The 23,203-nt window shown below is 39.7% G+C and overlaps 1 protein-coding gene across 1 annotated transcript in view; it reads left to right on the forward strand.

Annotated features, from left to right (window-relative positions):
- LOC134218540 (mucin-2) overlaps positions 1–23,203 on the forward strand; it is a 447,749-nt gene that overhangs the window by 11,291 nt on the left and 413,255 nt on the right. The window contains exon 2 of the mRNA XM_062697668.1: positions 788–2,084. The gene's annotated coding sequence lies outside the window, so the exon portion shown is untranslated. The remainder of the gene's footprint in view (positions 1–787; positions 2,085–23,203) is intronic.

Consider the following 23,203-nt stretch of genomic DNA (forward strand, 5'->3'; position numbering starts at 1 on the left):
AAATTAAAAGATTTTGAAAAGCCTGAAGATGTGCACCAGAGAAACATAACAATCTGAACAAAGAAATTTGAATAATTTGCATGTAGTTGATATAATAATTTGTTTTGAAAATCAATAAACCGTTACACATATGTACATTAGGCATTAGGATGTTAGGCATAAGGATGTTAGACATACAAATGACCTAAAGAACAACCCATGACATAAAGAAAGCAGACATGACATGCCTCACGTACTTATGTCACGTACTTATGTCAAAAAAGCTCGATAATGATAATGAAAACAAAATTAGTATTTAATGTATGAAGTATCAAAATGGATCCTTAGAAAATAAATCATTTCAACATAATTTATTTAGCTACTAATCTAATTATTCTCTGAATAAGCCTTGTTAGCGAACTGCTTAGAATCTATTTATTTATTTTTATATGACCGTCAATGAAAGTTATTCTTTTCAAACTTCGAAATGCTCTAATACAAATTTATTGCAGTACAACACGTTTTAAACTAGTTTTTATTGAGGATTGATTATATCTCAATTTCGCATCAGTACATTAACTTGCAAAGAAGCACCGAATGTTACCAAAATACTCATCGCAATCATCTAGCCCGGCGATACAAGCTGTTTTCCTAATTAGCCTAACATTAAAGCAAGAGTGTCCAGCAGATCTTAACCATCCACCACTAGCCATTAGTTTCACAAAATTTTCACCTCCAATTCAACCCAACGTCGTCGCACTCATCCAATTTTACTATTTCTTTTCTGTTGTTGCCATTTTACTTACAGGCAGGCCGATCAACGCAAAACAAAAGACTGTTGTTCACCAGCAAAGTGCAACTCGGTGCTGCAGAAAACCTACGTCCAGTAAAAGTGAATCTGTCAAGTGATTGTATGGGGTGAAATTCGAACATCTACCCAACCAACAGCCACAACATACGGTTTCGTTGTTGTTATTGCTTTTGTTACAGAAAAACATACATACTAAGCACACATACATCCAGACACTCATCAAGTGAAAACGAATTAACGACCGAGGAGCAGCGAACTGTTTTGCTACATCTGTAACTGCGAGGCGAATTTCTGTTTTTGCAACACTGCCAGCAAGATGTGATTGTGTCGGCGCGCGGTGCTGCCTCACTTAGTACGTCGGCTCCGACCATAAAGCAATATTGAAGAAAGAAATAAAACGCATGTTATGGAAAAGTTACTGCTGCTAGCCATAGTGAGCGAATGAGTGCAACCGTCGTCGTCGGTGGAAATCGAAAACGAAAACGACGACTGCGCCGCGAAGAAGACGAGAGGATATTGGGGGCTGTGATGATAACACACGAGTGTTTCAGAGGAATCCTTGATATTTGTTCGTGCGCAGCGCGCCCATCCTCACATTAGCCAACGCAGTGAAACTTCAGAGGTTGGAAATCGAAGAAAAATGCAATGTGAGCAATTTGTGTTGGAGCGTGTCTGTTTACAGTTTTTCTTCATAGTGGCCCCATAAATGATTGATCGATACTAATCGAATCGACAACAACCCTCAACGCGATAACAAGAGGGCAACGTTGTTTACCAGTGGGGTGTTTTGTTAGGCGCATCGTACGTACCTACGCAAGTGAAATCGAAAGCCGAAAAATTGTTCCGACGTATCGAAGCGAAAAAAATTGAATTTAATTAATCGGAGTGTGCACGCTGGGCCCCGATGTGGTGCTCGCGGGGCGCTATCATGTGATACTGTTTGTTTGGTGGTCAATCGAAGCCAAACATTCGTCTTGTTGCGTGTACGCGTATTCAGTGCGATCAGTGCCCTCCGCGTGTTGGATTCGCAAGGCGCAGTGGAATCGAATTAGAAGGGTTAATGAATAAAAAAAAATGAAATAGGCACCCGATCGGTGGTTCATGATTTATGATTGCGCGTGTGGGAGCGGCGGTGCAAATACAAATCGTTGTGCAGTGATTTGGGTGCTCGAACAAGCGATGAACCCGACGCCCATATGCAACGAATGCTCGTGCCCCTACGTGGGAATGTAAAAAAAAACTGACTAAACGGCAGTGGTCGAGCAGCGCAGAAGCAATGTAATTATTGATACTGGTTAGTATTCTGTTATTTTTACAGACATTAATTAATTGGTTGGTTATGTTGGCCCAAGGCGAAGGCAATTTTCGTTTAATAGGATTTGAGTTTGGTTGTGCAGGTGTGAAAAAATCGTACGTTGATTGGCGAAGGGACTTGATGAGATTTCAATGATGATTTGAAAGTCGATTGACTTAATTAATGTTTCGGATACTTAAAGGGAAAAACATAGGACTAAGCCACACGTTGGCGATTGATTGGATGATGGCGTGAAGGTTGTTACATTAATTAGTGTGCTTTTTTGAAGCTTTAACAAGGGCTGTTTTATATTTAGTATTGTCAAGTTACGTTTTAACAGTGTTCAAATAATTTAAACCAAAATTAACGAAGCGGAAGTCTTCTCCTTACTGGACTGTACACTATGTAACTTCTTGATGATTCTTTTAGTGACAACATCATTTAAAATCCAGAAGAGAACCATCATGTCTCTGTGTCTAAGGAAACATTTACGAAGTCTTCACAGTCTCTTCCAGTGATAGAGTTACTGGCCATAGACTTCTTGTCATAGCACAATTGTTAGTTTTTTGCAGCAGTGAGCACGCATGTTAGAAAAAAAGCGACGAGATTGGTGTTGCATTTCTTTCTTCCAAAAACAGATAAGTCGTTTTGAAAATTTGGTATTGAAATGTATTCAGAAATTTGTTGCTAAGGACTTGAAGATTTTGTATCGATTTCCCAGCTGATAAAGCCATCGTCACTTTTTCAGATTTTCACGTCATTGATGAAGGCATTGAATAGTAATGACCTAATGCTTGTCTTGTGGCGCTCCAAAATCATCATTGGTTTTTTTTTTGTATATTATTAAGATACGATTCAATACGCGATAATGTCCTATTTATTTTGCTAATAGCAGGCTTTAGATAATAGAGGTAATAAACTATAGAGGAAGATTGTCGCTGTCGTCACTGGCAAAACAGCTTTTGCTGGCGAGAATAGGGCACTATGTCAACAAAGGAAAAATCAGAACGTTTTGACAGTTGTGTACTTAACATGTTTGGGAACAAGTACAAAGGGAACCGCAGCGACAATCATCCTCTATGGTTTATAACCTCCATTCTTTTGATACATCAATAAATATCGCAAAACAAAATATTCGATTTATAATCTTCATTTTACTGAGATATCAGTAAACCTACTGTCAGAATTGATATTTTGACGTAAACTACGTCTAATGGGAACACGGTGTGTTTGTCCGAAGAGGCTTATTTTCAAAAAATCAGTATCTCTAAAACACTCACTACACGAAAGTATAGGTTTTCCTCTTTCATGTAGGTGCATTTTTAAAATGTTCTATAGGGGTCATTTTTCCATACATTTTTGGGGGGGTTAAATCGGCTATCATTTGAAATTTCTATAGAGTTTGCACCAAAAATAGTGAAAAAAATAAAAAAATTTCTAGATCCCTCGATAGAACATTTTAGTTTACCCACTATATGAAAAATAATGTTTCCCCATAGAGACACCGTGGGGAGGCTTGGATACAGAGTGTAAAATGAAAAAAAATTTGGGACCGTCACCCTATTTTTGATGACACATTTTTCAATCTAGTTGTATGAAGAAAAAGTTTGAAAAGCTCTTGGGGACCGTCACTCAATTGGGTCCTAAAACGAAGAGTCGATATTCGATTTTCTTTCAGGGAAAGATGAAGTATATCATCCTGAACGCGTCAGTTTTTCTTCCGACTCAAAAGTCGAAAGGAACATTGATCAATTTTAAATTAAAAATAGACTTCCTCGACATTTTCGGTCTTGTGTGACGTACGGAATAATATGATTCAATCGCACTAGCAAAACACCGCAGGACACTTGACTCAACCTTTGACAGTTAATATATGGACCTGACGTTTTGGGTTGATGGTTCATTCGTCCTGATATGTTGCCTTTCCAGTAACAGACGTTGCTAAGCCCAAAACATGTCTTAAAAAGTCTCAAAACACAAAAATTTCATTTGTTTCTGACTTAGACTATTATCAGAATTTATATAACATCGGTTGAAGTATTCTTGACGATGCACAGCATATTCACAAAAATTATGGACCGCGACGAGATTCGAACCCAATACGGTTTTGAAATGTTTAGAGCACCCACTATAACCACGCCCCAATATGAACTGTTTGAAAGTGAAGAGAAAAACTCAAAGGTGCAGCTCAATCGGGTTGTACGCAAAGGTTACGTAGGACTACATAGCTATACGAAATGGATGGTATTTGTCATCATAGCTTGTGTTTATTTCTAGACCAACATTTGAAAAGGGCGTAACAGCCAAAATTTATTCCTTCTGATTCCTCGTCTACATATAAAGCTAAATATGTGGACGAAGAATCAGAGGGAATAAATTTTGGCTGTTACGCCCTTTTCAAATGTTGGTCTAGATTTATTAACATTGAGCAAACTGCTCTCAGGTCAACCGAATCAAGAAGCTGAATTGCAGCTCACAGTTGGATGGACTTTGAGTCTTCAACCGAGGAAAAAGGATTAACACGAGTCATCGGTCGTATCGCCGCTGAGGACACTTGTCAGGCTTTCAGGGGAGAACATCAGAATCCCAGAAGACACCATCCCTAAAAAATCCGAAATAAAGGAAAAATAAGCATAATCGGAAGCGATGTGAATCCCAACGCAAATATTGCGATTTACAAATAAAATTAGCATTGCAGACAACCTGCAAGCAACTTGCACAGAAACGAGCTGTCTAAATGTTTGCTGATCTGTCTGTTTAAAACATGTTATTCATCGGATTTACGTTAGTTTTGGTTTGATGTGTACATCGGATAAGTGATGCTAAAATATTTTACTACTTTATTTATTAGTTTTATTATATTTTTTTCAAAACAATCTATCACAATATCTTAAATATAAAGTCAGAGATCATAATAGTTTGCTTAAATAGCATGACAAACCATTACAGCTTCGATTATAGCATAATCTTGTTGAAAAATAAAATAACCAGCAACACTCGATGCAAGATCTTTTGCAAGTTTGCTGCCACTTCATGCATTTGGCGAACTCAACGCAAATTACAATATATTTATTTGCAACTTTCGGTTTCCACCCGGTGGTCTATGGCGCCGGTGGAAAAGTGAGAGGAAGTTCAAGAATTAATTACAAACAGTCCTTTTCAGGAGTGAAACTATTTATTCACGAAGACGTATTGACCGTTGGGAAAAATCTTCCCCCAGACAAACAGATTGTCCGGCTTGAGTTTTCAAATTTTCTCGTTTAAACGACAATGACGATCCTGAAAAGATTTTTTATTTTCAATAATTCGCCTTTTGAAACACTAAAGCTACTAAGCTAAACGAAATTTTCCACTAAGGTGTCGTCTTCATCGATTTGGCTGTCGTCGGCGAAAGAAATTTTCTGGCAAGATTCTTTGGTTTTGTTTCTGTTAGTCATTGGAAATGAAATCGATTTTTTCCGGGCCACCATTTCATACAAAAGAAGGTTGATCCGAGATGAATTTTCGGTTTAATTTGTTCGAATGGATGAAATCACTAACAGCAACTAAGCTACCACGCCAAACGCCGATGCCACTGAAACAGTCCATTTTTGAAAATCGACCTGTTCTTTCCAAAAAAATGCTGGTCCTGAGAAGAACCATTTTTTTCTCCAATGCGTCTTTCCAATAACTAATTGCAACTAAACGCTTGTTGAAATTTCACTTCGTGCTGTTATTGTCCAACGCCTTATTGATCACTTTTCGCTAAACTGGAGGCGCGGGATCGAAAAAGACGTCATTTTTGTAATCAACCCTTTCTTCACATAAAATGCTGGTTCGTTGAGGTTGGATGATCTGCAGCAACCACGCCGATGACCATCACCAATGCGATGGTTTTCCGTTCAAAATGCTATCTTCACTTTCGTGCTACTATGTCCGCTCCGCTGCGTCCGCTCTACGTGAAATCTTGTTCGGACTAAGGATTATATCCAATCCCACAAGTTTCTTGATTTTGATGTCCGTGCTTGCGATGCATGTTCGTGATTCGTTGGTTTATCTATTTCTAAACTTGTTTATCAATTATCGATAATAAATAGTTAAAAATCAGTACTTTCAAATAAAGAAGGGTTGAGTAATCCTTGATCGAAATGTCCAAAAAAATCGGAAATCCATCGAGAAACGGCTAAGATATTAACATTTAAAGAAAAGACAGACGTAGTCCTACGACAAAACTGCTAAATTGAACCTTCTACTTATCGTGTCGCATAGTCAGATCCAATCAGTTTGGAGAGGCAAAGTATGCAGCATTTCATTTTCGCTAAACATGGGCTAAACATGGGTTGACAGCTCTTTACATAGATGGGCTAGATGGGTCGTCGTCGCTAGTTGTTTTACAGTCCACTCTTCTAGATCAAACGAAATCTTTTTCGTTGTCCATATGAATGGGTTGTATGCACCGGGATCGGACCAGTTTCATAGCAGAAAAATGCATATAAGTTCCGATAATTTTTGCCTTTCTTGTATGCTAAGTATACGTAAAAACTAAATTTTTGATAGAAGGCTCGGAGCCTCATAGCGTTATATATCATTCGACTCAGCTCGACGAATTGAGGAGATGTCTGTTATGTGTGTATGTATGTATGTATGTGAGTGCATGTGTGTTTGTGTAAAAAAATTTGTAGACACGCTTTATGAAACTTAGCATTGTCCGAATTAGTTGCAAAAAGTTCTATTCGACGGGGAATCCTGTCCCATTGTTTGATTTTGAAAAATGGCCTGATCAGACTATGGGATCAGACGTTATGGCCAAAACACTATTCTTTATGCACGAAACACGCTGAAAACCACTCATTCATATTTAGGCTCAGAAGCCTCCTTTCAAGAGGCTCAGGAAGCCTCCTTTCAAGAGGCTCAGAAGCCTCCTTTCAAGAGGCTCAGAAGCCTCCTTTCAAGAGGCTCAGAAGCCTCCTTTCAAGAGGCTCAGAAGCCTCCTTTCAAGAGGCTCAGAAGCCTCCTTTCAAGAGGCTCAGAAGCCTCCTTACTAGAGGCTCAGAAGCCTCCTTTCAAGAGCTCAAGCCTCCTTTCAAGAGAGGCTCAGAACCCTCCTTCCAAGCGGCCCAGAAGCCCCCTTTCAAGAGGCCCAGAAGCCCCTTTTCAAGAGGCTCAGAAGCATCCTTTCAAGAGGCTCAGAAGCCTCCTTCAAGAGGCTCAGAAGCCTCCTTCAAGAGGCTCAGAAGCCTCCTTTCAAGAGGCTCAGAAGCCTCCTTTCAAGAGGCTCAGAAGCCTCCTTTCAAGAGGCTCAGAAGCCTCCTTTCAAGAGGCTCAGAAGCCTCCTTTCAAGAGGCTCAGAAGCCTCCTTTCAAGAGGCTCAGGCCTCCTTTCAAGAGGCTCAGAAGCCTCCTTTCAAGAGGCTCAGGCCTCCTTTCAAGAGGCTGAGCCTCCTTTCAAGAGGCTCAGAAGCCTCCTTTCAAGAGGCTCAGAAGCCTCCTTTCAAGAGGCTCAGAAGCCTCCTTTCAAGAGGCTCAGAAGCCTCCTTTCAAGAGGCTCAGGAAGCCTCCTTCAAGAGGCTCAGAAGCCTCCTTTCAAGAGGCTCAGAAGCCTCCTTTCAAGAGGCTCAGAAGCCTCCTTTCAAGAGGCTCAGAAGCCTCCTTTCAAGAGGCTCAGAAGCCTCCTTTCAAGAGGCTCAGAAGCCTCCTTTCAAGAGGCTCAGAAGCCTCCTTTCAAGAGGCTCAGGCCTCCTTTCAAGAGCTCAGAAGCCTCCTTTCAAGAGGCTCAAGCCTCCTTCAAGAGGCTCAGAAGCCTCCTTTCAAGAGGCTCAAGCCTCCTTTCAAGAGGCTCAGAAGCCTCCTTTCAAGAGGTTCAGAAGCCACCTTTCAGGAGGCTCAGGCCTCCTTTCAAGAGGCTCGGAAGCCTCCTTTCAAGAGGCTCGGAAGCCTCCTTTCAAGAGGCTCAGAAGCCTCCTTTCAAGAGGCTCAAAAGCCTCCTTTCAAGAGGCTCGGAAGCCTCCTTTCAAGAGGCTCGGAAGCCTCCTTTCAAGCGGCTCGGAAGCCTCCTTTCAAGAGGCTCGGAAGCCTCCTTTCAAGAGGCTCGGAAGCCTCCTTTCAAGAGGCTCGGAAGCCTCCTCGAGTCGAGTCAAGTACGAGAAACTGAAGACGACCACACAGTTGTGGTCGAAATACGTATCTGCAAAGATAACGAAAATTAACTGGTGGAATTAAATGGAGAGTACTTAATTCGTCTTAGACGGTTGAATACATTCCACTAAAAGAGCTTTATATATTTTTCTAAATAGTGCAGTTGAACGCATGTTATGAAACCCTAGTTAGTCCATCTTCAAATTGTTTCCAATTCAATTTTATTGGCATATCGGTCTCGATGCTACTCGTATAGAGGAAGGGAGCAGCGTTTGTGCGAAAGCAGATGATAAAGAACGGAATCCGAAAGTTGTTGCTTGGCTGCGACAAGTGTGAAAATGGTTTGCAAGGTGTTGAAGTATGCGAGGGCCATTTGAGAATATAATTAAATTATCGAAGCGTCCGTCTTTGCCGTATACCCTTTTCGGGGGATGGCTCGGGTAGTCACTGTTACCGAGACTGGCAAGTCATCTGCTTTCGCATACAAGCTGCTCCCTTCCTTTACACGAGTAGCATCGAGACCGAGTCTTGAGTCTTGCGTTGCATACGGTTCCACCAAACAGTACATTCGAATTTAATTACCATTCTGCATTCAATGCACTGCTGTATGAAGGGGCCAAAACGGAAGTAGCGGACCCGTAAGCAGAGACACTTACGCGAAACCCGCGGGATAGAGAGAATCTTCCTCCAACAGTGTAATCCTTCAAACTAATAACTAGATTCGCAATACTTTTTGAGCTTTCCGAGGGATGGCTCCTCCGCGTCAAATCCATTACAACTGTGGGGAAGTGTGCACGAACGTTTCAATATAGAATGATAAAATGTAAAAGATAAGTTTGGAGAATAATATGTGATTAGATGCTCTAAAACTGTTTGTATGAACTAAATTCAATGGTGTCGAACTAAATTCAACCGATGCAAAAAAAAATTTATGACAGGGACTTGTTATACAAATTAGTATTACGGTAACTTGGAAACATGGTTTTAGTATGAGCTGGAATAAAGTTACGAAACTCGAAAGGAAGGGTAGACCAAATTGAATAAAAATGAATAGAAGTAATAAATTAAATATAAAAGATTTAAATATAAAAGATTTCATTTAAAACATTGTAATTCCTACATGGTTCAATTCAACCAGAGGAAAAATTCTAACTGCCAGAGGCAATTGAAATGTATTAATCTATATATATAAAAACCAATCTATGTATGTATGTTCGCTAACTACTTCTGAACCACTTGGCCGATTTCAACCAAATTTGGTACAGACATTCTCTATCCTCAGAGGAAGTTAACAAAGGGGTGGGATGGTCATGTAGAAAAGGGGAGGGGTGGTGGGAGGGTTTTGTTCAGAAAACGAACAATTCTGTGTAACTTTCAACTCCCAGGACCGATTTCAACCAAATTTGGTACAGACATTCTCTATCCTCAGAGGAAGTTAACAAAGGGGTGGGATGGTCATGTAGAAAAGGGGAGGGGTGGTGGGAGGGTTTTGTTCAGAAAACGAACAATTCTGTGTAACTTTCAACTCCCAGGACCGATTTCAACCAAATTTGGTACAGACATTCTCTATCCTCAGAGGAAGTTAACAAAGGGGTGGGATGGTCATGTAGAAAAGGGGAGGGTGGTGGGAGGGTTTTGTTCAGAAAACGAACAATTCTGTGTAACTTTCACCTCCCGGCGCCGATTTCAACCAAATTTGGTACAGACATTCTCTATCCTCAGAGGAAGTTAACAAAGGGGTGGGATGGTCATGTAGAAAAGGGGAGGGTGGTGGGAGGGTTTTGTTCAGAAAACGAACAATTCTGTGTAACTTTCAACTCCCAGGACCGATTTCAACCAAATTTGGTACAGACATTCTCTATCCTCAGAGGAAGTTAACAAAGGGTGGGATGGTCATGTAGAAAAGGGGAGGGGTGGTGGGAGGGGTTTTGTTCAGAAAACGAACAATTCTGTGTAACTTTCAACTCCCAGGACCGATTTCAACCAAATTTTGTACACATATTCACTACGAGGAGGTAATCATATGGGAGGGATTTGGGAAAGGGGAGGGTCTGGAGGGAGGGTTTTGTTTAGAAAACGGGCAATTCAAAGTAAATCATGAACCCCTGTACCGATTTCAACCAAATTTGGTACACACATTCTACATCATAAGGAAAAGATAACAAAGGGGATGGGATGGTCATTGGAAAAAGGGGAGGGTATAGGGGAGGTGTTGTCTTTGGAAAACGAGCAACTCAGTGTAACTCCCAACCCCAGGACCGATTTCAATCAAATTTTGTACACATATTCACTATGAGGAGCCGATCGTACGGGAGGGAAATTTGGATAAGGGGGTAGGGGTCTGAAGGAGAGGTATTGTTCAGAAAACGGGCAATTTAGTGTAACTTCTGAACCCCTGTACCGATTTCAACCAAATTTGGTACACACATTTTCTATCCCTAGGAGAAGATAACAAAGGGGTGAAATGGCCGTTGAGAAAAGAGGAAGGGTAAAGGAAAGCGGTTGTCTTTAGAAAACGGGCAATTCAGTGTAACTCCTGACCCCCAGGACCAATTCTAAGCAGATTAAATGATTAAATCATTCAACTCTATGATTAAAGATTATGATTAATGAATTATAATTTTTGAAAATGATGACTGATAATGATTAATGATTAAATTCATTTTTGACAATAATTAACGATTATGAATAATAGATGAAAAAAACCGTTGGATTATGATTAACGATTACCGATCGTGATTAAATGTTGACACACTATGTGTATGGTTAATGATTAACGATCGATATGATTAATGATTGATGATTATGAATGATCAAATTGCATAGTGATCCATAATCGAGTAACCTTTATTCCAAATTTTAAAAGGTATGATAATTATATGATAATGATTCAAGATTAATAAATAAAAGCAAGGTATGCAATGATCCAATGTTCCAGCATAACTTCTGTACCCCTTGCCCGATTTCAACCAAATTTGGAACAAACATTCTTTTTCTTAAGAAGGCGAAGATGACAGGGATCGATCAACTCAACACTTCATCGAAATCATGGTTTGCCCAGAGAAAAGCAATGATTAAAGTGTTTCCTTCTGGACGGTAAATGTGATCATTTCTTTAAAAATAGACGTTTTTCCGGAATAAGGCATCGGTGTATGTTTTTCCTTCTTTAGAAATAGACGTTTGCCCGGAATAAAGCGATTTTGGGTTTGATCCCATTTTCAAAATCAGTCAATGTTTTCAAATGTAATCTACCTTCTTTTAATCAAATGATGAAATATCAATAAGAAAACACAATTATCCTTTTGACCTATTCCAATTCCGATGGTGAAAAAAACTGCGAATTAAACTGGCAACTCCGAGCAAGGCCGGGTACATAAAGCTAGTAATAAATAAAGATATAACATAGCAAATAAGGATGATAGTGAAAAAAAAAAAGAAAAAAGATTTCATTTGAATTGGTTTTTGTTCGTATCAGCAAAACAGTATCAGAACGGCTAGATTTTTGTTTCATTTCTTCAGCAATTCTGTTTGGTGTAATCTCCGACAGAATTTTAGATTATTTTTTCATTTGAAAATAACTTTATTACATGTAATTGTGCAACACGTGAAAATTAAATTACGATTTGTCAAGACGATCTTTTCCGTAATAGCTAGTAATAAATATCTTGTAATTAATGAAGTTCCGAACATCCGGATCTGCTTATGAAGATCTTAACTCTCGGTCCGGTTTTGGATGATTTGAGGTTGTAAGAATTCTCGAAGCAGGTTTACTAAGTTGCGTTTGGCTGTGAAGATCTCGGTAAAAGAATAACATTTTACAATTAGGCCGATACAAATATCTAATAGTAGTTTGTGCAACAAGTTGCAAAAAGATGATTTTTTCAGCACGAGTTGTACGTTTATCCAACGAGGCTTGCCGAGTTGGATAAATACTACGAGTGCTGAAAAAATCGAGTTTTGCAATGAGTTGCACACGCTATTTTTTGCAATGACGAAAAATGGACTTGAATTTGATAAATTTGTACCAAAATTGTACAGTCTAATTTACTCCACATGATCATTCTTGCCAATAAATTATGTTGCTGCAGAAAACAATCAGATTCCATGTTACCGTGCCACATTGCATAGTCCGATAAGCCGTGAAGCGATAGATGTACTTGCCTATGGACATTTTTGATGTCATGCTCATCAAACTATTTCATGAATTACGCGACGCAAAGAATACACTATTTGAACACTTACCCAAGCTCATTCAGCAAAATGTAGTCATGTAACTACTGTTCTGATGTTGATTTTTCATTAAAGCACCCAAATGAGTGTTATAATGAATATTATGCAACCCATTTGAGTTGCATAATGTTCATTAAAGCACCCATTCGTTGGTATGGAAAAGTAGGCCGTTTTATCACTCAAAGACGAACTGTAAACCAGGTATTATGATCAGGAATTGCAAAAAATCTATTTTGTCTCCCCCCTCGGATTTTTTAGCCAAAAAATAATATTTTGAAGGGGCAACAAAATAAAATTCGGATAATTTTGAGGATTTCCAAAACATTCTTTAACAAATCCGAGGAGTTTTTTGATTTTTTTCATTTTAATATTTATTTTTTATTATCTCGGAGACCAGTGGGAAGTTTATTAAATATTTGTAACGGCCTTACTGTTTAACAATAACTGTTCAGTACCGAGTAGTAAGAATTTTATTTGGATAGGAAAAAAGAAAAGCTTGAGCGATTTTTTCTTAATTCTTACTACTTGGTACTGAATAGTTAATGTTAAACAGTAATTTTAAAATGTTATTCTTTTATCGAGATCTTCACAGCCAAGCGCGTGGTTAGTAAACTTCGGCGGATATATCAGCTGAAAGAAACGTTTATTCAATGTGGCAGTTGAATAAGCCGACGTTATCTTACGGCAATTTAGTCGAATGAACTTTAACTGAGATTTACACAGCCAAGATCGGTGGCAATATTTAATGTAGTGTAAACGATTTCTTGGGCTATTTTTCCCATGGGTATATTTTAGACCATTTTACCCTACAAAAAATATTTGCATTGTAATGACTTTTATAAACCATGAAGTTTAATACCCATATTGATATAATTGGAAAAAGGTATAACTATGGCCATGGGGTACCACTTGGTGCAAGAACGCTGTCTACGAGAACAATAGCGTGCGTGCGACAATTGGTGGAACCGGTTTCACGGATTTCACGGAATCGGCCATATCTCAGGTGTTTGTTGTCCGATCTGTGACATCAACATATCAATCAACTCAGAAAAAGCTCTAGTTTCTGTAAAAAATATAAAAAGGGTCAATATTTCACCCAAAGGGGCCCTCCTTAGCCGTGCGGTAAGATGCGCGGCTACAAAGCAAGACCATGCTGAGGGTGGCTGGGTTCGATTCCTGGTGCCGGTCTAGACAATTTTCGGATTGGAAATTGTCTCGACTTCCCTGGGCATAAAAGTATCATCGTGTTAGCCTCATGATATACGAATGCAGAAATGGTAACTTGGCTTAGAAACCTCGCAGTTAATAACTGTGGAAGTGCTTAATGAACACTAAGCTGCGAGGCGGCAATGTCCCAGTGGGGATGTAATGCCAACGAAGAAGAAGAAGAAGAAGAAGATTTCACCCAAGAGATAAATACAAGCACACCAAAAATAGCATTTTTGACATGTCCCTAAAAAAATCCGGATTATCTCCGGATACCGGACAGCGGTCTGACCATGGATTTGAACTAGTTTTCCAAAACTTGATTTATTTTCCCGTTGAACGCTATCAGAACCAAAGAAATCGGTTGATGTTTCACGGAGTTATGGTCATTTGAATTCTGATAAAATTTTGCCTGTACCGATCATTTTGTCCAACCCCTGTACAAACGATTATAATTTAATATTAGCACAGTATTATATATAATTATATTATGAGCACAATGTTTATTTGTAATGTTTCTGACGTACAATGTGATGATACCAGGGGATGTCCAAAATAACTGGGATAGGCAAATTTTAATTGCGGGACAATCCAGGTAAAAATTAAAGTTGATACAGTTCTTGAGAGTGTGTCGGTTCGGTCGTAGAAGCGCGATCCTCAGTATACAGAAGCCACCAGGCTTGCATTGTATTAGTTTTTCTTTGTCGCGAAACCATGAAGGTAAAATAGTTTTTAAAATAGTGTTCACTTAAAAAGTAGAACTTGTCCTAATAGCCACTACAAATTTACGGTTCTGAACCTACCTTCGAAAAACCCGGAATATCTCCGGTATCCGATGGCCATGGTCGGTTCCATGAACATATGGTGAAACTACATTAAATTTCTAGTTCAGGCATCTCTGAATTGTCCAAAGCGGATAATAATTGACATAGTTACCACACATCTAATTATGACCAAAATTTGCCTATCCCAGTTATTTTGGACATTTGGTTTTTCGATAATGCTAATAAGACTAACGCCAAATAGCGCCAAATGGTACAAAGTCTACGTAAGTCTGGTCAGTGTCAAGTATCAATATTAACCCTCGAGAAATCGCATCGTTGTAAAAAGTACAACACTACCAAAAAAAGCTCGCTTGTCGTACACAACGGAGGCGAGACTGCATGAGTGGTTCAGGACTAAGCGAGTCCCGGAAGGTTAAACGTCTTAAGCATCGACCTTTTCAATCATCGAAAGGGAAGATCTTTCTGCCGAAATACAGAGATTGAAAGAGAATGTCCACTTTGCAGAGAGATCTCTTCTTCTCTGGTGTCCACCTTAAAAAATCATCCATCCATGGTAACCATCAGCGCGGTAATCTGAACTGATTTAGTATTCGCGTATAGGCGAAAATATCGACGAAACAAAGCCAAGTTCGTGATTTATCAATCACACAATCATCACCCCACGACGGTTCCACCATTTCTGCTAATTGTCACGTTTCGGTTGTGTACCTTTGTGTTGAATGTGTTTGTGTTTTTTTATCTGTTGGAACAACGACGGTGACGGGTGGGCTGCAGTGGACGGAAAACCTCCACCCATGGAGATAATCGTTGCAGTTGGTTCGCAAAAACTGCACAGCCGGCCCCGTGTTGACGACCTGATAATTCGTATGATTGCGTTGCGCTACTGACTGGCTCATATGAATGGAACAAGCAACAGGTAGCTGAGCCGCTGCCTAGGTGGATGCGAAAGTTTCGCTACTGAAGCGCATTTTTGCACATACGAATCAACTAGCTGAGTGGTTCGTTGAGGGGAATTGCTCTATCGGGGCAACAGTAGCGGCGATGCGATGGCAGTTTGGCTTGCCTGCAGTGACGTGTTTTGACGTGGTCGGTTGAAATCTGCCAGTTTTTGCTACTGCTATTGCAGGCGTAACTGTCCCACATTTGTCCGATTCTCTATCTTTATGGGACAATTATGCTTTTACGGACAGCCGTACCAAGGTATGAATGTGGCGATCAGAATTGTGCCAACCGGACGTGAAATGGTGCCTAGGTTGACTGATGATGATTTCCATTGAAGGTGACAAATGGGAGAAATTTTAAGAAATTTCGCGAAGAAATAGAAAATTCAACGCATATTCACTTACACTCTCAGGAAGCTATTATTTACAGAAACTTTTTGCTCTCACATACAATAAGCAATCTTGCTTTGCTGAACACTTGAAGCAAGAAAACATCTCAACGCGTAACTAAAAACATGAAGGGTTGACCTCAACTGCCCTCTACGCCAACGAAGCTTGAAGTCATCTGCTCCGTTCAGTTGTTGTTTTTGTAAATTGGCGACGATGATTTACAAATTTGTGCAAATGGCCTTACCTCCCGAACTCGAGGGAAAACAAAGCAAAACATAAAAGTGAATCCTTCCACCTGTACTACCAGCGCGACCCTTCGTCGCCAGTAAAGTCAAGCATCATTACCGGACAAAAAGCAAAGTCACTAAAGACCACTCGACTGCTACTGAGAACAACAACGGCTAAGTATCGGATTGTGCTTAGATGTTATTTTTACGAGTTATTATTGAACGTTTCCTTTCCGTTCGAGGTGGTTATATGATAATTATGCTGCCAAGCCGAATGCAAGCGGGCCATCCGACGACGCCACGATGCGCTGCGATGATGACAATGGATGGCGGATAGCGATGGGCTGCCGGAATCTCCCGGAGCTGCGTTGCGCGATAATTATGCGCGATATTCCGTGGCTCGAAATAGACAATTCGGAATCATCCGCGATGGTTGCGTGGAGATATCAAGCGACATCGGCCGCTTCCACTATGTGGCATTGAATTACAATACGGCTGAAAGCACGTAGTATAGAATGCATAATGTCTTCGCAAATTGCCGTTGCGTGGGGAACGAATTCGAACGGAAAAATTACTTCATTAGTGCGATGTGCTACACGGAGTTAGAGGATCTGAAGGTGTGCTGGCTGTGTCAATTGAGTTATCTGGGTTTGCATGCACCGCCAAATCGAAATGAATGATATTTCCTCGCGCCCTTCAAGGGTGAAATAATTAGACGATAGATGAATTTGCATAATATTGCGTTACAGCTTTGAGTCGATGCGTTCGGGTGACCTAATGGATAGTTTGCTCTGTATCTGGTAGAGTTTGCGTGCATGTTCATTCAAAAACAATAGTTTGGTAATTATCTACTAAGTTAAAATAGTTACTTGATTAAAATCGTTGATTTGAATTTTTCATTGAATCATTAGCAAAGGGAAACTCGTATGTACTACAGAATTATGTTTCTAATAATTTTTATATCGTATTATTTATCACTTCACAAAGTTCCCGTAAAAGTTCAATAAATCATAAAAACATCCTGTTGTTGTTTGTAGATACATATGTGGAAAAAAGGCTAAATGCTGCTTAACCAACCGAATCTAACTCGTTTTACTCGAGAATTATCATCGAACAATTATAAAAAATGAGATAACGTGACGGGATTTGAACCTAGGACAATGAAAACTATAATATCGTAGTGATGAACTCATTCTAGCTACGTCCGTCACTTGCATGTAGACATTAGATTATTTGCTCCACAAAGGCTGCTGCCGTTGGCATTTGTGACGTACGAAAAGGCTATGGTATGAAACAAAACAAGCAAACCAACTTTTCATGGCAATCGAAGTGACCGGCTGTTTTTATATTCAATTAAATTTGACTAAATTCTAAAAGCAAGCACAGTTTATATTGATTTCGATTTAAAAGAACTGTAAGATCGATTGAATGTTTTATATTTTTTAGGTGATATTGAGCACTATCGAGTCTGTGCTATTTCTTTGTAGATAGGACATATGAGGCCACCAAGCTAGCTCGAAGGCATTTCTTCTCCCTCCCAAATCATTTCAATCTTTTGAAGGATTTTTTCGTTCACCCGTTTACTCCCAACTTTCAGAAGCTCGGAGGGATTCCATCCTTCCCAGCGGCCTTGCCGTTCTTCTGCACTCGAACAGTAATTCTCACTTCGTCTAGCGTTGGTGGCTCTACTGCTTATCCATCATCCTCGATCCTGATTGTCCATTCAAACAATTACTCAAAGTGCTTCTTCCACCTTTTAGCAGCCACCTCTGCTCGGTCGGTCAACAGATTTCCGGAGCTGCCATTGATCATGACTGGTGCCGGTGCACTTTTCTTGCGCATGTTGTTGATCGTTTTGTAGAAGTTTCTGGCAAAGCTTCCTTCTGCCTCCGAGAGTACTTTTTTTTGTCATACCCCCGTTTCTTAGGCCGGTGAAGTTCTTTATCAGCTGCCCTCAGTTCTTTATATCTGACGACGGTATTTTTCGGCTTTTTCAGTCTTTATGATAAGCTAAAACGGGTTTTGCATTAACTATCCGACGTTCTTCAGGGTTCTTTAGATCATTCTCCCACCACTAGCATGCGGCTCCTGGCTTGGTTTTTCTCATATGTCGCTCTTTGGCACTCCACATCAAAGCAGCCATTCCCTTGGTTTTCTCACGCCTAGAACAGGTGATGCTGGACAGCCTTTCGCGAATCTTACATACCACCAGATAGTGGTCAGAGTCGATATTTGGGCCTCGGAAGGTCTTCACATCTGAGAAATGCCGACCGTCCACCAAAACATGATCGATTTGAGAACACGTATCGCCATTTGGGTGTCTCCAGTTGTGCTTTCGAATATTCTTGCGTGCAAAATAGGTGCTACTGATAGTAATTTCTCTGGCTGCGGCAAAATTGACTGGCCTCAGTTGAGTGCAGGCTCTCCTTCCCAATGACTGGGCGAAAGAACTCTTCCCTTCCGGCCTGTTTGTGTGTTTGCGTCACCGATGATGTATTTAACGTCGTGTTTTGGGTATTCTCCGTGTCTTGTCTAGACGCTCATAGAACTCGTCCTTCGCATCATCTGGTTTGTCGTTGATTGGCGCATATGCGGTTGAAAATCTTGCTCTTAGTTCTCAACACGCAGTGCAGATGCGATCACTTACCGGCCTCCATCTAATGATTTGACGCTGCTGCTTACCAAGCACTACGAAACCAACTCCGAGTTCAGCCTTCTCGCCGCCACTGTAGTAGATGGGATACTTGAATGAGGTACCCGCAATTGGGTCTACTGCGCGGAATTCCTGTTTTCCTGTTATTCCTGAAGTGCGATTTTGTCGATTCTGCAACCATGCATTTTCAATTACATTTTTCGGGATTGATTGTTGTTTTTTCGGTATGCTGCGTTATCAGGGCTGCGATACCAGTCCTGTATTCTATGTAAGGCAATACTGGCGTCGATCGCGTTCGAGTGCAGGTCATGCGGGGTTGGGAAACAATTTGAAGTAATCAAACTTGTTTGAATAAAAGCTGAGGAGTCCTCTGAATTTCCAGCAGTATTCGTTCATGCATCTCGAGGATAAACAATAAATCGCTCAAAGTGGGTGTTCGTTCATTCGAATTTAAACTACTATGGAGTTGGTAGGGTAAGCCTTAATTTGGCAATTCGAACCGAAGCCGACTGTCGAAACAATATAAAGAAGAATATTTGCGCATACTTTCTGTTCAGTATGCAAAACGATCAGTATGCAATTTTCGGTTTGGAATTTGTCTCGACTTCCCTGAGCCTCATGATATACGAATGCAAAAATGGTAACTATTGAGAAATCGACTGTATATCGACTGTAAAATCGAAATAAAAATGGTAACTTGGCTTAGAAACCTCGAGGTTAAGAACTGTGGAAGTGCTGAATGAACACTAATCAGCGAGGCGGCAATGTCCCAGAGGGGGATGTAATGCCAATAAAAAGAAGAAGAAGAAGAATGAAAGATCTTCGGAATTTCAACCAAAAATTGTTAAAAGAAGAAGAAGAGGAAGAAGAAACAGAATGCCCTTCCTCAGCATTTGCAAGGACGTGGCCAGGACAGATCTCGACTAGTGGAGAGTGCGTTGCTTCCATCTAAGAGATAGTGATTAATTCCGATGAAAGTAATTCTACTCTCATACAATAGTCTTGGCTTGTACCACCTACGAAATTGTACGAAATGCTCAATGCTAATGCAAATGCTAAAATGCTGCTGAACAGTTTTCAAAATTCCTACCTATCGTTTTCCCTGGGAGGCCCATTTTTGTCTTAAACACGCTCATGGGGACTTTCAGATATCGTAATAACTTAAATTATCGTAATACCTTAGTATTTTAACTCATATGAACATGCAATCATGCAAGCGATTTCAACGCTGTTAAAACGATAAAACTTTTTACGTTGTGACCAAATAATTTCGGAATTTTCCCAATCAAACAACAATCGCCAGGAATCAAGTCGATTTTAGAGGCCAATAACTGCAAATGCAACACATGAGCATCGAGAATGCATTTTTTGACGCTGGACAACGTTTTACCCGAAGCTACTGGGTGTCAAATCGAATCTAAAATTGGGGATCGTCACGAAATCATGTAAGATTTTGATTTGGGCCTTTATCTTTCGATGAATTTTCGAGATTTATATACCAACCAACTCGGAAACTCTCCAGCAATTTGTCAATTTCATGGAACCACCAACCAATCCAATCCCATTTATGCATTCCCAACACGGACATCAGAATGATGTTAGTTACGGGCTTTTTGATCCACCGTTCCCTTTTCTGCGGGTATGAAAAGGCCCATGTTTCGCGCTCGCGCGTCATTCCTGTTCAGTTATCCACGATGAGTGGTCACGGAAAGCAGACAGAACGATGACTTTGGTAGCGGTACCAGCATCTATGATGGTGGTTCCTGTATCTGTAGCGGTTAAGCGAAAAACTATCGAGTGGTGGAATTTCCTCGCATGGTTCAGGATCTGGGTTTGTTGTATTTAATTGGGAGGGCGTATTGTTGCAACTAAATCGGAACCTTAATTTTACAAAAGAAAAGGTTGAGCCGAAACAAATGTTCATCATAGTGCAAATCATCATTGCTTGGCGACAGCAGAAATTTGACTTCGGTAGCAGAATCACAAGCACCCGTCGGACTATTGAGTGGTTGCTGTTAGTGATTCGAAAGGCGCATTATTGGAAATTAATCGGTTCTTCTCAGGACCAACATTCTATACAGGGAAAGGTAAAGCCTGGACGAATTTGGTCCAAAGTGAAAATTATTCGCTTGACGACCACCGAAAGTTGCCGTCCGTAGCAGAAACAAAAGCGAGCGTCGGAGATGCTGAAAAAATTAAGATTCTGATTAGGTTTTGTTGCCGTTTCAGAACCACAATTTTATAGAACTGCAAATCATAATCGCCTGAAGACGGCAGAAAGTTTCCGTAGGTAGCAACATTACGATCGCGCGTCAAAGCGAGAGATTGAAAAAAAATATTCGCATGCAGAAATGACCGCCACAGACGCCATCGCACTATGGAGAATTCTCATACAAATGGACGGCCAAAAATATATTTTCAATGAAAAGTGTTGCTATGCAACATATATTATGTGATGGAATATTTAATAACCTTTTTAACCCTTTAAGGGCCATCGCTAACCGTGAAAAAAAAAACAACTTTTTGATTAATCTTAATCTTTGCGTGCAAAACAAACCAAACTATCGAAAAGCTAAGGTTTTAAGCTTTGAAATGGTATATAAAAACCTTATATTTGGAGAAAAAATGACTACATAACATACATATCAAAGTGAGCAATGATGTTTTATTTTCTTCAGCTTTTTGCACTTCGCCAGCCAATATCTTTTGACTGAACAAACATAGCGCTTTAATATTTTCCGATTCTCTTATCTAGGGTATATTCTTTCATATGATACATAAATTAGAAAATTGGAGATAGTAAATGGTCACCCTTTTCCCCATAGTGCATCGCAGCGAAAATTCAAAATTCAATTTCAAATCTTAAATTAATAGATTGGTTGATTAGTTTGAGAGTTTGAATGAAGCTTTATCTAGTATAGCTAATAATACATAAATTGTTAAATTGATCTTTGGAATGCGTTAAGCCAAGGCCTAATTCAGTCGGGCACCTAAACTTGCAGGTGACTCGCAAAATGGGTTTGTTGTGGTTCATAAGCTTTTGTGGGGCCTGGATACATACCCAAAGCGTTCCCATTCTTAAAGGATCTGGCATTGGTACAGGTAAATTATTGCAGTTGAGAAATTTGAAGTTCATTTGCACATTAGTTATTTTGACAATTTTTTTTATTTATTTAAATCAACTTATTTAATCAGTTTTCTTTGTTTTTAGATTTGTGCTATTAGGATAGTTGCACATAACATAAGTGGATCTTCGAACAAACAAAATCCAATCCAAAAGTTGACCCCCTTTTGATGAGCCAAAACTGTTAAAATTGGGAACGGGAACATCGTTCTGTCATTTTCAAGTGTAAACAAATACCATATGATCAGAAAATTTTAACACTTTTTTCCAAGACTACAAAGAGCAAGATCTGTAGCCGAAGTATAATGATATTTATTTTTCTATCATAAATTGTTTACACTGTTTTTAAAAATGACGGATTGCATCCAAAAGAAGGTTTCTCTATGCTGTTACTAACCAAATTGTATTTGATGAAGTTTAATTTGATTTATTTGTAGGGTGAACTTCTATTTTCAGGCGATTTTTGATGAAATGTTCGTCTTTTATCCATTTTAACTTATTTATCATACGAAAATAAAATTCCTCGAAAATGGATATAATATTTTTGAGTCAGCATGGTAAAAATCTAGACTTTATTCAACATGAGTAGAAAAGTATATCCCTTAGAACTGTTCTACATTGGGAACGAATCTTTATATACGCAGTCTTCGGTTTTTTCGAAAGGATGACGAGGGATACACCAATGTTTGTCTACGATGCGCAACAATCACAAAATAGATAGATTAGAAGCAACATTATAAATTATCAATCGTACGAAAGCAAACTCGCTTATCATAATGCAGGAGAGCATCGCAACTGTGAGGTGTTTCCAATTCGGAGATCATATAAAATGAAAATGTGATGATTCAACGTTGAAATCAAGATAATCTTTAACATGCCATGAAGCATGTAATCTGAATAGGCTATTACGATGTACGATATTATTGTTATCTCTTTTCATGGCATTCTTTTCATTATTAGAACATTGCTGTTAGGTTGATAGTATTCCGAATACTCTTTACCAAAAGTAGAGCAATTTCAACGACATGTAAAAAGGAAACAGAAAACACCAAAAATGTTTACTGTTTAATGTTTACGGTTTACTGGTTAACAGCCCGTGCGCGGCGCACAAATGGATTTTGTTCGAGTATGTCGAATCAATATCAATACCACAGAGAAACAGACGTCTCACTCTACACATGTTCCATCGTTCATCTTTTTAACGGTGTATTCAATTTTGTGTAGGTGGTCGATCGGCCACCGATGGCGCTTCCATTGGTTTTGCTTTTGTTTGACGTTTGCTCACTACCGCCACCTGGTTGCCGCTTGTCCATCTACAGTGCATTTAGAATTGGGCGGTAATGTTTTCGTGACGATGATTTTGATTGCATTTTGTTCTAAGTGAGACGTCTGTTTCTCTGTGTCAATACAATATTAAATCAGTTACATACCTTAAACTCCTTTCTTTTCT

This window comes from Armigeres subalbatus, chromosome 2 (genome assembly GCF_024139115.2).
Source record: "Armigeres subalbatus isolate Guangzhou_Male chromosome 2, GZ_Asu_2, whole genome shotgun sequence".
NCBI lineage: Eukaryota > Metazoa > Arthropoda > Insecta > Diptera > Culicidae > Armigeres > Armigeres subalbatus.